We start from the raw sequence: 12,557 nt of genomic DNA, 5'->3' as shown, positions 1-12,557 counted from the left end.
CAGTCGTCGCTGACACCATCGTGCTACCATGTTTCACTTATGACCGTCAGGTGGGGATCATATTTGTATAAGAGACCTTCTAACTCAGCAGTTTTATTTGCTATGCTTCCGGCATTCATATTTAGGATCCTTAGTTGTTTTGGTGCACCGCAAGCTTCCCGTCAAAGCTCGGCAGGTGTGATTTCGTTTGCAGATGCCATGTGCGCAGTACCCGGAAAAGGTTTCACACGAGTGCTCAAGGCAATGCGTTGTTGCTTAGTGTCCTCCCAAGTATAACTTACACCATCGATCCCCAGCTTATCATAGATAAGCGAGACGCTTTTGCCGTTTGCCTTGTCGGCTTTCACAGATTGCCATAACAGTTTGCGCTTACGTAGTGTGGATTTTCTGAAATCGTTTTGGATGAATATATTAGTACCTTTGAGTTTGCTGGCACTACGTAGGATAGCTTCCTTCTCAATGAAATCCTGGAAATATACAATCACTGGTCTATTTCCAACTCGCTTCCCGAGACGGTGAATTCTTGCAACGGATCTGCTGGGTTGTTTGAGTATTTTTGTGAACACATTATCGATGGCTTGCGTACGCAACACTTGATCGCTTTCATCAGCCTAGTCCTCAATACCATAGACAACGAGATTGGACCGTCGACTGTGGTCTTCAAGGTCAGTTAGTTTGCTTATCTGTTGCTCAACTACATTCTCAAGGAAAAGTACTTTATACTGCAGTGTTTGAATTTGCGATGATTTTTCGCGTACATCATGTAATACCTTATCCAGTTCAGTCCAACGATTATTTAACAAAGTGACAGCATTTTCGGTATCTGTCAGCCTACTTCGGATATCATAAAGCTCTGTTAATATGGATGACTGACCCTTCATTATTTGCTCAAACATTTCTTCGACTGTTGGACCAGGATTTTCTTCTACGTCACCACAGACGGTGAGTTTACAGGCATGAAAACAACTATACGCAATGAGAACACATGTCCGTGGGCACGGCAGAACAAGGAGTGTACAATCATCACTGCGTACTTTGGAATAGGTTGAACTAACCTGGACAGTGAACAAGAATTGCTTGGTTATCGGCATGTTCCCTGCCGCTTCGCCGCGCCCACTGAAGAAGAAATGCTGTGGGCCGTCCTTTATAACCAGCAGTGGTGTTGTCCCGGTCGAGACTAGGTAACGAGGTCCAATCAGATGTAGAACCGTTGGTGACCAGTTCTGGCAGAATACGCTGTCGTATCTTGCGTCATGCACAGGAAACGCTTGACACGTGCTGGTTGAGTTGACTAACAGCAAAACCTGGACAGTGAACAAGAATTGCTTGGTTATCGGCATGTTCCCTGCCGCTTCGCCGTGCCCACTGAAGAAGAAATGCTGTGGGCCGTCCTTTATAGCCAGCAGTGGTGTTGTCACGGTCGAGCCTAATGATTCCTGATTGATTGACTCGTGGGGTTGAACGTCCCAAAACCACGATATGAGTATGAGAGACGCCATAATGGAGGGCTCTGGAAACTTCGACCACCAGGGGTTCTTTAACGTGCAACCAAATCTGAGCACACGTGCCTACAACATTCCGCCTCCATCGGAAAAGCAGCTGCCGTAGCCGGGATTCGATAACGCGACCTGCAGGTCAGCAGCCGAGTACCTTGCCACTAGACCACCGTGGCGGGGCAAGTTATAATTCTTAGTGCTGGTTTAACTGTAAGCATTTCATACGGTGGATGCTGAGCAGAATTATTTTTTTTGTACCAAATATTTAGTCAGCTTGCACTTCTTGTGCAAATCTGAAGTCATCAGCTTATGATTTGACTTGTCCTAATTGAGGCTATAATTTGAAGCTCTCTGTCAGTGCAGATTTACACGTCATAAATTTGACATGATTACAAAAACCTAATTAGAAAAAAAGCTACTCCGCCTAATCTTAATCAGCACGTTTTTATTTAGGAATTCCTAATGAGTGAGGTTCACATGAGCCTGGTGTTAGGATGCTTCTAATCGCCTTTGTCATCAGCATTACGTTAATTATCTTAGTGGTAGCTTGGCATGACTTTGTTGTATAGCTTTTGTAAGGTTCGAATCAATAAGCTCAGGGTTAGCATGACCTGACATAATTACATAAATAAGCGGCCTACTATTTTGAAAGTACGTTGGGCGCACGGGTCCGAAGTGTGGCAGAAGAAAAGAGGAAGATGTCGGGTGCCAGCCAAACAATATGCTGCATTGTAAGACAAACCGATTTGTTCATACTCGTGGCCTCGTTGATAAGCACCACCCACGCTTTGTTCAAAGGCACCCAGCGGGAACTAATGTACGGCTGACTGCCATGGTACTGATTGTTCCAAAGGAAGCGCAGGCATTAAACACTTCAAAGTGATGTAAACAGCATATATTTTGATAAAAATTGCAGCAGCGCAGGTCCGCTAGCCAGGATATATGGGGCATGACGTGCGGATACTTGGACACATGGTCAAACGGACAGAAAGAAAGATGGATGGGCGGAAAGATGGATGGATGGCATGATGGAAGGACGTCACACGTATGAATGAATGGTGAGATGGAAAATGACCACACAACTTGGCTGGTTTGCGTGACTTGCGCACCAGCTCACTAGTGATACAAATTTCCAGGAGCTACGCGCTGCGTGACGCTCCTCTGGCATGCGCAGAACGGCTCTAGATAAACCACGCAAAACTCCTGAACCTCAGCCAGTGTAGCGTACGCAAAAAAATGACTTTCTGGAAATGTTTGGGCATTTAATTGTGCGCATACCAGTATTCACTGGAACGACAAACGATTGGAAGAAGGTACGTCTAATTCGGAGTCACTATCCTACTTGACAGAGCCCGCGTGGAGGGTGAACTTGAATGTACCGTACCTTTAGCACGTTCACTACGGGCATCGCCAGAACTCAAAAAGACTCCTAGTTTCGCGAAAACCTAGCCAGGCTTCATGGCACCCATAATGCGTACAAACGTGCTTGTTATTTTTTACGCATTATTTTATTCATTTATTTATTCACTTATTTATTTTTACTCTTAACTAAAGGCTGATACAGTATGAAGTACTGAAATACTCTTCGTTCATTGTTCAAAGACACAAGCGCTACACAGTGAAATCAAGACGTCGATGCATCTGACAGCTTTGAACAAAACTACTTTATACCGACCATACAAATCGCAATGCAAATGAAATAGAACTGTTACCTAAAGTACAACGCAAAAATATTCAAGTTTTACACAGTAGTGGCAAACATTGAGCAAAGAGTAACACAATCTCAGACACCACACACAACTTACACTTTTCCACAGGCTTGAAAATTATAACCATCAAAATCGGGAACTTTTTTCTCATTATCTATAGTTTTTTTAATTGATGCCAAAGCATACAAGCCACCTTTCACTGGAGGGAAAGGGAAGGTAATAAAATGCTTTATACAATTACCTGGAAAAAGAAATAGGCCAGTAAAAATTTTTCGAATTCCTCCGAACAGTCAAGTTCAGTTGCATGATGCTGTAGCACGTTCCACTCTTCAGTCATTTTCGGGAAGAGGGGGTATTTAAAAGTGTCGACCTTTGCGGATATGGGCCTTATTTGATCCAGATCACTCTATCTGACAGATCGTGAAATACGGGACATTCTGTTTTGTGTTTAGAAAAAAATTATTTACAGCATGTACAGAACACAAAGACATCATACCATTCCAGTAACAGGGCACATACACTTCGGCACATCAATATTTCATGACTTACATCACAACGTTGCAGTGAAGACATTTGCTCTAATATACATGACAATGTTGGCATATATGTACACAAGAACTCAATGCATTATTATGATACAATGGTATAACGATACAATAGATGCAATGAAACACGATATGTAACAAATAAAATCATATAAAACAACTCAATGGGCGCTGGTTAGCACCAAGTCGGTCGAAAAATTAGTTGTATCCTTTCGTGTTCCACCTTGACGAAAAAGCATGACCAATGCCGCAAAAACTCTTGCTTCCCGTGGAAGAAAAGCTCCTCGGAGAGTAACGCGAGGATTCTTGTCTCATTCTCCCCAGTATCGGCCACAAAGCACGCCGGCGGCAATTGGCAGCTACGGCCTCACATCAGTTTCTCCAAAGGCTGAACAACCCCGCAACTATTAACAGAGCCGAGAAGCGGCTACGCGGAAAACGGCCGGTGGACACGAAAGTTAGCACACCCTGTCCCCGAAAACCAGCCTTAACGACACGCCAAAAAACGCGGGAAACCACACATTCAACCTTCGTCGATTGGTCTCTACCATGACGCAGTTGGGGCAAGTGGAAGTGCGAACCACCTGCCATCGCTGCAACCGATCTCGCGTCGGGAGCAAGCCCCAGCCCAACCTCCAGACAAAGTCTCTGAGATGCCCTGGCAACACTGCGGCAGCTATTGGTTTCCAAGCGTGGTTCATTACAGATTGACGATGCTGGGGCACCAAGGGCCGTAGAATGGCGGCCATTGTGTTCACCACTTCAGAATCGGCCACCTTTATCTCTGGGCACGTAGCTTCCAAACGTTGGTGAAATTCCGGAAGGGCTCGATACAAAGATGGTAATTCAGTTGATTGGGAACCTTGGTTTATTTGGCTATCCGGCAAGAAGACACGTAGTGATGGCCCCAGATGGTAGTGAGCCAGTGTCTGAGCGGGCATGCCATCATTGCTTAGTATTCGCAATAGAGTTCGGAGGCACAATGTAGAAGCCATGACGGAAAGGTTGGGGAATGCAAAACCGCCTTGATCTCGCGGTTGAGCTAACGCTGGACGGGATAACAATTAGGTGCCACCAGACTAAAAAATGAATTGATGCAGCTTTGCACTTTCCTGCAAACGTGGAGCGGGGGTTTAACAGAACGGCAAAGTTACCAAAATTTTCCTAGGTACACCGTTTGAGTTAAGTATCGGCGTTCCAAGAGGGCGAATTCGAAGTACCTGGCTGCTTTGATATCACTTAGACGAGTTTGCACAACAGATGACCAGATGCTATCTTGTATACCAAATGCAGTGAAAGTAACTCCGAGTATTGAAATCTCAGGAGACCACTGTAAAGGCGACGTGATGTTGATACGACCGCTGAGGTTGCCAATGAAAAAATACTGGCTTTCAGAAAAGTTTAACCTTGCTCCGGAGATAATAGTGAAATCATGGAATGTATCAAGAGCATGCTGCAGTGACTGTTCATTATGTACATATAGAGTAATATCATCTGCATATGCAGTGACCTTTACTTGAGTGTTACTGGGTAGAGGTAAGCCACGAATCTGCGGGTGATGTTCAACGGCCCTTAAGAAGGGTTCTAACGCAAGGATAAATAACACTGGGGAGAGGGGACACCCTTGACGGACCCCACACGTGACTCTAAATGCGTGACTCTCACAGTAATCTAAGTAGAGGGTACTTTCTGAGTTAGTGTACATCGCGTGGATGAGGTCAATTAACTTATCCGAGAATCCGTATGCATGTAAAACATTTAGTATGTAGCCATGTTTTATGAAATCAAAAGCTTTCTCTTGATCTAATGAAACCAACAGTCCTTGCGCACATCGACTAGTGGTGTATTGAATGATGTCACGCGTTAACCACGCATGGGTGTGTATTTCGCGGCTCGGAACAGAACAGACATGGTGGGGAGCGATTGATGTTGCGAGAATTGGGCTGATTTGGCGCAACAAAATGTTGGCCAAGAGCTTGTAATCTACATTGAGCAGGGTAATAGGGCGCCAATCTTCTGGTCGCGTGGACATTGGGTCTTTCTTGGGAACTAGTGTTATACGGCCTTTGTGGAAAGAGGTTTGAAGTGTAATATCTTGGAAACACTTGCGAATGACGCGTGACATCGTTGGACCAATGATAGGCCAGAACTATAAATAAACTGTGTAGGGAGTCCGTGGGACCCTGGGGCCGATCCCTTTTTCATTGCGTCTAATGCGCCCTTGATTTCGTCATCGAATGGTGGTGAAAGCAGCACGTCATTTGACATGTTGGAATCATGAGGTAAATCTTTTAGCAAAGAATGCGAAGAAATGGATCCTGGGTAACAGACATTAGCACCAGATTGAGCTATTGACTGAAAGTGTTGAGTGAATTCCTGAAAGTCGTGCGCACCCGCCGCAGCTGGGGCGGGAGAGTTCAGCGAGTGGGCAGCCGAGCCTGGTGGACGAAGCAGAGCTCTGCGTGCATACCTTAGCACCTCAGGGTGTGCACACGGTGCACGTCTAAGCGCCAAGATGCAGCCGTGAGAGAAGAAGCGCGCATAATACGTTGGTACCTTTCAACGAGCTCCTCTTGCCATGCCCACATTACAGTGGAAGGACTGGGATATCGATTGGCAATACGTATATTCTGGATTAACAATGACGCATCTTTCGACATACGGGTGCATAGTCCTCTGCCTGACGCACTGCAATGATGGCGCCACTGTTCTTTGAGGCCATCCCAATCAGCTACATTCGCCCCAATGAGCGATGTGAGTAACGCTCGGGATAATTTCTCCGTAGCCTGAGAGTCCTGGAAAACGCGGCAATCGAGACGCCATGGTCTGTGAATCGTTGCAGGCGGAGCGTGAACATAACCGGCCGATGGTGGCTAATGTACACTGGTGTCGGTGGAAATGACAGTACCTCGGTGTCGTGAACGTAGGTAATGAGACTGGGGGATGCATACACGCGATCAATTCGACTGTTCGACGTTGCTCGACGCCAAGTATAGGCATAATACTGCCATGCGCACTTTGATGAATGTCACTCAAGGCCAATTGCTGCACCAGGCGTTCGAGTTCTCTGGCATTCCAGTTTGACCGGCCACGACCCAGACCTCGAATGTCTGCGTGTCAGTCTAGGACACAATTGAAATCCCCTAAGTGTACCACGTCTTAGAAATTTAAAAGGAACGCATCAAGAAATTGGAAGAACGCGTTTGAGTTCACCCGTGCCGCTGGGGCACACACGGACACAAATCTTATTCTTAACGAAAAAAAGGTGCAGTCGAACACCAGCACGCGTCCAAAGGCATCGAAGGAAACATGATGTTCACGTAAAAGGCTTCGGTTAAAAATAATGACTCCGACGCCAGTCGAAGGCGTGCTGGCGTACGCAAAGAAACAATCAATAGTGAATTTGCGCTTGAAAGCGAGTACATCAGAAAGCTTGAAAAAATATGTTTCTTGCACGAACAGCAAATCACAGTGCACTGAACGCGCAAAAGCCAATACCTCAGCCTGCTTTTGTGGATTGCGGAAACCTTGAACGTTAAAAGTAATACCTTTTAGAATAAGAGCCATAGGGAAAATGAAAACATAGTATAGGATCACGCAAATGCAGGGGTACCTTTATCAGGTGCGGTAGCCGGTGCCCCGCAAGTGGCTGAGTCATTTTTTCCGGCCAGGCGATCCACCGGAGGCTCGGGGCTTCCGGGATCGCGTCAAAGTCCGCAGGAGACTTCTGTCTCTGGTGGGGGCGTCTAACTCACGAGTAGTTATCCGGTGGCGTTAAGAGTCCGGGTGTTTGAGCGAGGATGGTACAAAGGCGTCTCCACTGTCGTGGCTTATGTCACTGGGGCTGGTGTCTTCGTCAATTTGTAGGGGTGCCTCACTCGCGGTGCTGTTGGAGTCCTCGTAGATGCAGGCATCGTCGTCTTGAGATGTAGACTCCTCGATGACACCTGAACTTGTTGTCGACAGAGCAGCAACGCGAGGAGTGTCAGATGCTATATTTTCATCCGAGACGCCGTCCTCACGAGGCGCTTCGTCTGACGAGGGCTTGGCCTGCGATTCCTCAGAAATGGCCACGGGACGCGGGGAACCTAAGTTTTCAGTACCTGGAGGGGTTGTTTGTATCTATGAGGGTTGAAGTTGAAGCAGCCATGTTTCATTGAGTGAATTAATTTTATTCTAGCTACTTTTCACCACAATGGAACTCAGGCAAGTTTAGACGAGTGAGCATTCCGGTCACTTGTTCTCTGTGTACTTTACTTTGACAAAATACACCTTGCTGCCCGTTTCTGTATTTTTTTTTCATTTTCTTGTTTCGTTCTTCCTATATGGATCACATTTTAATCTACCGTAATCAAGTGCGGGTTATGGCTTCGGATTGGAAAGCTCCATATGCCCGATCAAAAGCGCTAATAGACTATGGCGTACCACTGCGTCGAAGTCAATGCCAGTGGTAGAATGATTATAGAGCGACGATGACACCATATGACGTCAGCTTGACGTCAGCAATAGCAAAGCTTTGTTATGTTATGATGACATGAAACGACGAAGTCTTTACCCGACGTTGTTGCTAGGTTGCAGTTTGGAAGGTTATGGCTGCAGTGCCAAACCAGGTTCGCCGTAGGAAGCCTGCAATTCTTTCCTTTTTGGAGGCTGTGCAATACCACGTCTGGTAAGACAAGCTTTCAGTAGGGTGCAACAAGGGTCAAAAACCGACTGACAGTGAGCATATTGCTTTCACCGTGAAACATTTTCAAATAACTGCAAAAGCGCTCCTCGTTGTTTTATTTCACTACAACAAAATCTAGTTATTTTTCATAAAATGTGTTTCTTTTAGGTTTACCCGCGGGTCACATGGTTTCATGTTTTTCAGGTGTGGTCATATCGCACAAGCGCAGGTGTCCAGTGCAGTGAGAAAGTGATGAGAAGTTCGAGCGTGGAGGCCTGAAAACAAACGATGTCACACGATCAATGATTGCGAGAGCCCCGCCGCGGTGGTCTAGTGGCTAAGGTACTCGGCTGCTGACCCGCAGGGCGCGGGCTCGAATCCCGGCTGCGGCGGCTGCATTTCCGATGGAGGCGGAAATGTTGTAGGCCCGTGTGCTCAGATTTGGGTGCACGTTAAAGAACCCCAGGTGGTCTAAATTTCCGGAACCCTCCACTATGGCGTCTCTCATAATCATATAGTTGTTTTGGGACGTTAAACTTCACATATCAATCAATCAATGATTGCGAGAGCTACAGGCGCACTCTTTCGGGAACACAGATGTATAAGGATGGTTGATAACAGGCAGTTTAAGTGCGTTCTTGCTTCTCTCACACTGGTCTGCTGTTTTATGTCGTGCTTATTTCTTTCTGTCTTAGTTTCTGTCTTTCTTTATTTCTTTGTATTTCCTAGATTGCTCTCGCTCTATCTTGCACTCCTCCAAACATTCACATTACTTCGCCTTCGATTGAACTTTTTCCCATAACTTGCTATAGTGCACTGTCGATTGCCAGGCTATGCTTTACACAAGCGATCACGTGGCGTGCCCTCTTACCCCCTCTTCATTCTTCTCCATGTCACAACACCATTCCTCATCCCTTTTTTTCTTCATCGCTTTGATAAGCGTTACAATTCAAAACTACGTCATGCTTGATCATCTGCCTTCCGGCTTTCCTTGGTCCTACCTCTCACATCACCTTTTTCACACTGACATCCGTTTCCTATACAATACTACATATTTCTTTCTCCTTCTGTTCCTGCTAGGCGGAATGCTTTTCGTACGTCTTTGTTGTCTCTATTTTCATCTCTTTCTCTCTCTGTCAATTTGTATCTCTACCTTTATTATATTTATATTACTCTTACCTTACTTTTGCTGAATTTCTCTGCTATTTTTTGTCTCTTTTCTTCTGTATCCAGCGGAGAGAAAGATTCTGGTTGACACTAAAGTCAACCCCTTAACGCTCGAATTGAAAAATACGCTACTTGATGATTATATACGCTCTCGCATCAAAGTGTGCCCCCATCCACGAAATATGCATCCACAGTACAACGTGTGCAGGCGGGTCGCTCTAGCCTCTTCTCTTTTAGCTCAAGCTCACACCCGTTCGTCTGTTTCATGATGTGTTGATGCCCCCCAGTACGGCCTTTCCGCTCACTTTGCAGTAGTATCTGTAGATACTGAAGGTCAGATTTTATCCTCGGCGTCGGTTCAAACCACTTCTTAGAAAGTAGAACAGATGGCCATTGCACTAGCACTCCTTGATCCACAAAAGACTGATATTTATACGGACATTAAATCGGCTGCAAGGGCCTTCGCTTCTGGTTCCATGTGGAAGGAAGGTTTGAGAACTCTTGCTCACAAGGAACTCACTCACCACACTAATATTTGGTTCCCTGCTCACCTTGGCTTGGGGGTTAGAGGCCTTCCCAATGTCAACGAGCTAGCCCACTCCAAGTCGCGAGGCTTCACTTACCGCGCCGGGACTTGTGCTCCTCAGAAAGAGGAGTCAGCCCCCAGCCTTCATTTTAGGGACATTTTGACTACCTTCAACGAGATCACGAAGCACTATCAATTAGGCCTGAGGTACTTTTCATTGCCACACGAAAGGTTGTCTGGGCCACAGGCAATCTCTCTTCGCATGCTTCACAAGAGAACATACCCTAGCTTCGTAACCTATACCCATTACTCCGATATGTCAGAACTTCCTCCGGACTGCCAGAATCACAGTGACTTAAGCACAAGCTCTGGAGGTGCCACTCTTTACCAAGAAAAAAATGGAGAGTTTTCTGCAAACTTTCTTCATTTAATGATCACGACTCCAGTTCTCATACAACTCAGGGCTGTCCGGAAGGCCCACGATGCAGTGGTGAGGCTGGGCCTTCCCGTCTCAACGTGGGAGCGGCCCGCGATCCATCCCTATAAAAGGGGGGGGGGGAATCCTTCAGAACACCGATAAAAGTTTTTCATCCATAAATTTATTTATTTTCGTCTGTATGTTTTGTTTTAAATTTTCGTCTCAATGCAGGCTCATTCTCTTGCCGATCTGGGTTACTGAATCCACTGAAAACAAATTGGTGCAGCGGCAGAGCGCATGCCGAGCATAAATGTTCCGGCAGCCAAGCAGACGTATGAAGAGTAGTGAAGTAGAAAGCAAGCTAGACTCGTTATTGCGTTGCACGGGCTATGTGCAGTCCGGCGTTTCAAGGTAGGGGCCATTCTCGAAGATCATATATATTGGAGATGATACACGAAGTTTGGACAATTCTTAGCAGCTCCACCGCCAATAATCTTTGCTTTGAGTGGGGATTGGACCAGGAAACATTTCAATGGTAAGCAGGCATTCCGGCACATAGCCGCCATTTGCCTTGACATTGTATGGGAAAAACAATGCTTATCTTCTACGTAATTCAAGCAGCGGCAGAATCATATAATTGTATCGAAGCCGTGTAAGCATGTCAATTACCAACCAGCTACAAAGCACGTTAATCCTTAATTATTGTTATCACCGACAGCATCAATAACATGCCCAGCTGCGTGAGCGCATTTCTTTCCTTACGGACGTGTAAGTGATAACGGTAAACATCCCCTAAAAATTATGTCACAGCGGGCACTTGGCGACTGCACATCAAGGAGCATTCTATGATAGTTTTGAAGAGCCTGTTTACATGCCTACAGACGTCCCTTTTCATGTGGCATGACATTGACAGAGAAGCGAAGTAAATCAGTAATTCAGGAGGTGACGCGAGCAGTGTCGTAGCACTCTGTGGTGTTGCGCAGTCGAAGCCGAAGCTCATGCTTCCCCGAAGCTTCCAGCAACGAATCTGCTTGTACTAGGATAAGGTTAGAGACGCGTACAAGAACTATCATCACTGTGACAGTTCTAACTCAGCGGGTCGACGCTCTCTTCAACCCCTCTCATGCTCTGCTTCATTCCCAGAGGAACTGCTTCGATTTGTCCATAGTTGAATACGATAGCTTGAATGGGTGTGAGAGCGAGTAAACACAAACATTGAGAAAGAGGGGAAGAAAGACACGGCATAATGATCAACAGGTAAATGAGGCAATGAAGCGAGGAAAAATTTGAAAAAGATATAAAGAGGAAGAAAGAAATACACACCAAGAAAGAAAAAGAGACGTTAAAAGGCACAAAGAAACAGATACAAAAAAAGAGAAAAGGGACTGCAAAACAGAGAGATAAAAACAGAGGCATAATCTGATAGACATAAAAGAAAGTTGAAGGGAGCAATGGAGAGACAGAAAAAAGCAAATAAAGAAATACCATGAATGAAACAAGGAATGGTGAAAGAGAGCAAAAAATATGTGGCGATAGAAGACGCCAAAAAATAGAAAGACGAAAAGAACAGTCTCTGAAATAAAAGGAGAGCAATCAAACAATAGAAAAAGAGAAGCAAGGAAAGCCACCCACATTCACTGTTCCTTGGCGCTACTAGTGCGAAGCTGCGTATTATATTTTTTTTGTTTTAGCATAACAAGTACGCGCTCTGCTTTGTGATACCCCACTGTGCTGTGGGCTCTCTGATATTTTTTGAATAGCTAAAAAATATCTTTTGTGTTGGCGAAAACACAGGATGAACGTGTGCTGTGGTTTTGGAAGATAATATGTTTTAGGAGATCACAATTTGTTACATTTAAGAACGCCCATTATTGTTGTGGTCAGACGAAAGTACAGTACCAAGTACTGTAAATCGTTAACCAATGCTTCTAAACACACGAAGGCGAAGACAAAATGATACCGTTGACATACCTGCGTGTTACACGTCAGGGACGTCCACCTAATCTAGCCATGGTACCTTCGACATTGTG

This window comes from Rhipicephalus microplus, chromosome 9 (assembly GCF_043290135.1).
Source record: "Rhipicephalus microplus isolate Deutch F79 chromosome 9, USDA_Rmic, whole genome shotgun sequence".
In the NCBI taxonomy this organism is placed as follows: Eukaryota; Metazoa; Arthropoda; class Arachnida; order Ixodida; family Ixodidae; genus Rhipicephalus; species Rhipicephalus microplus.
This window is presented reverse-complemented; position numbering follows the sequence as displayed.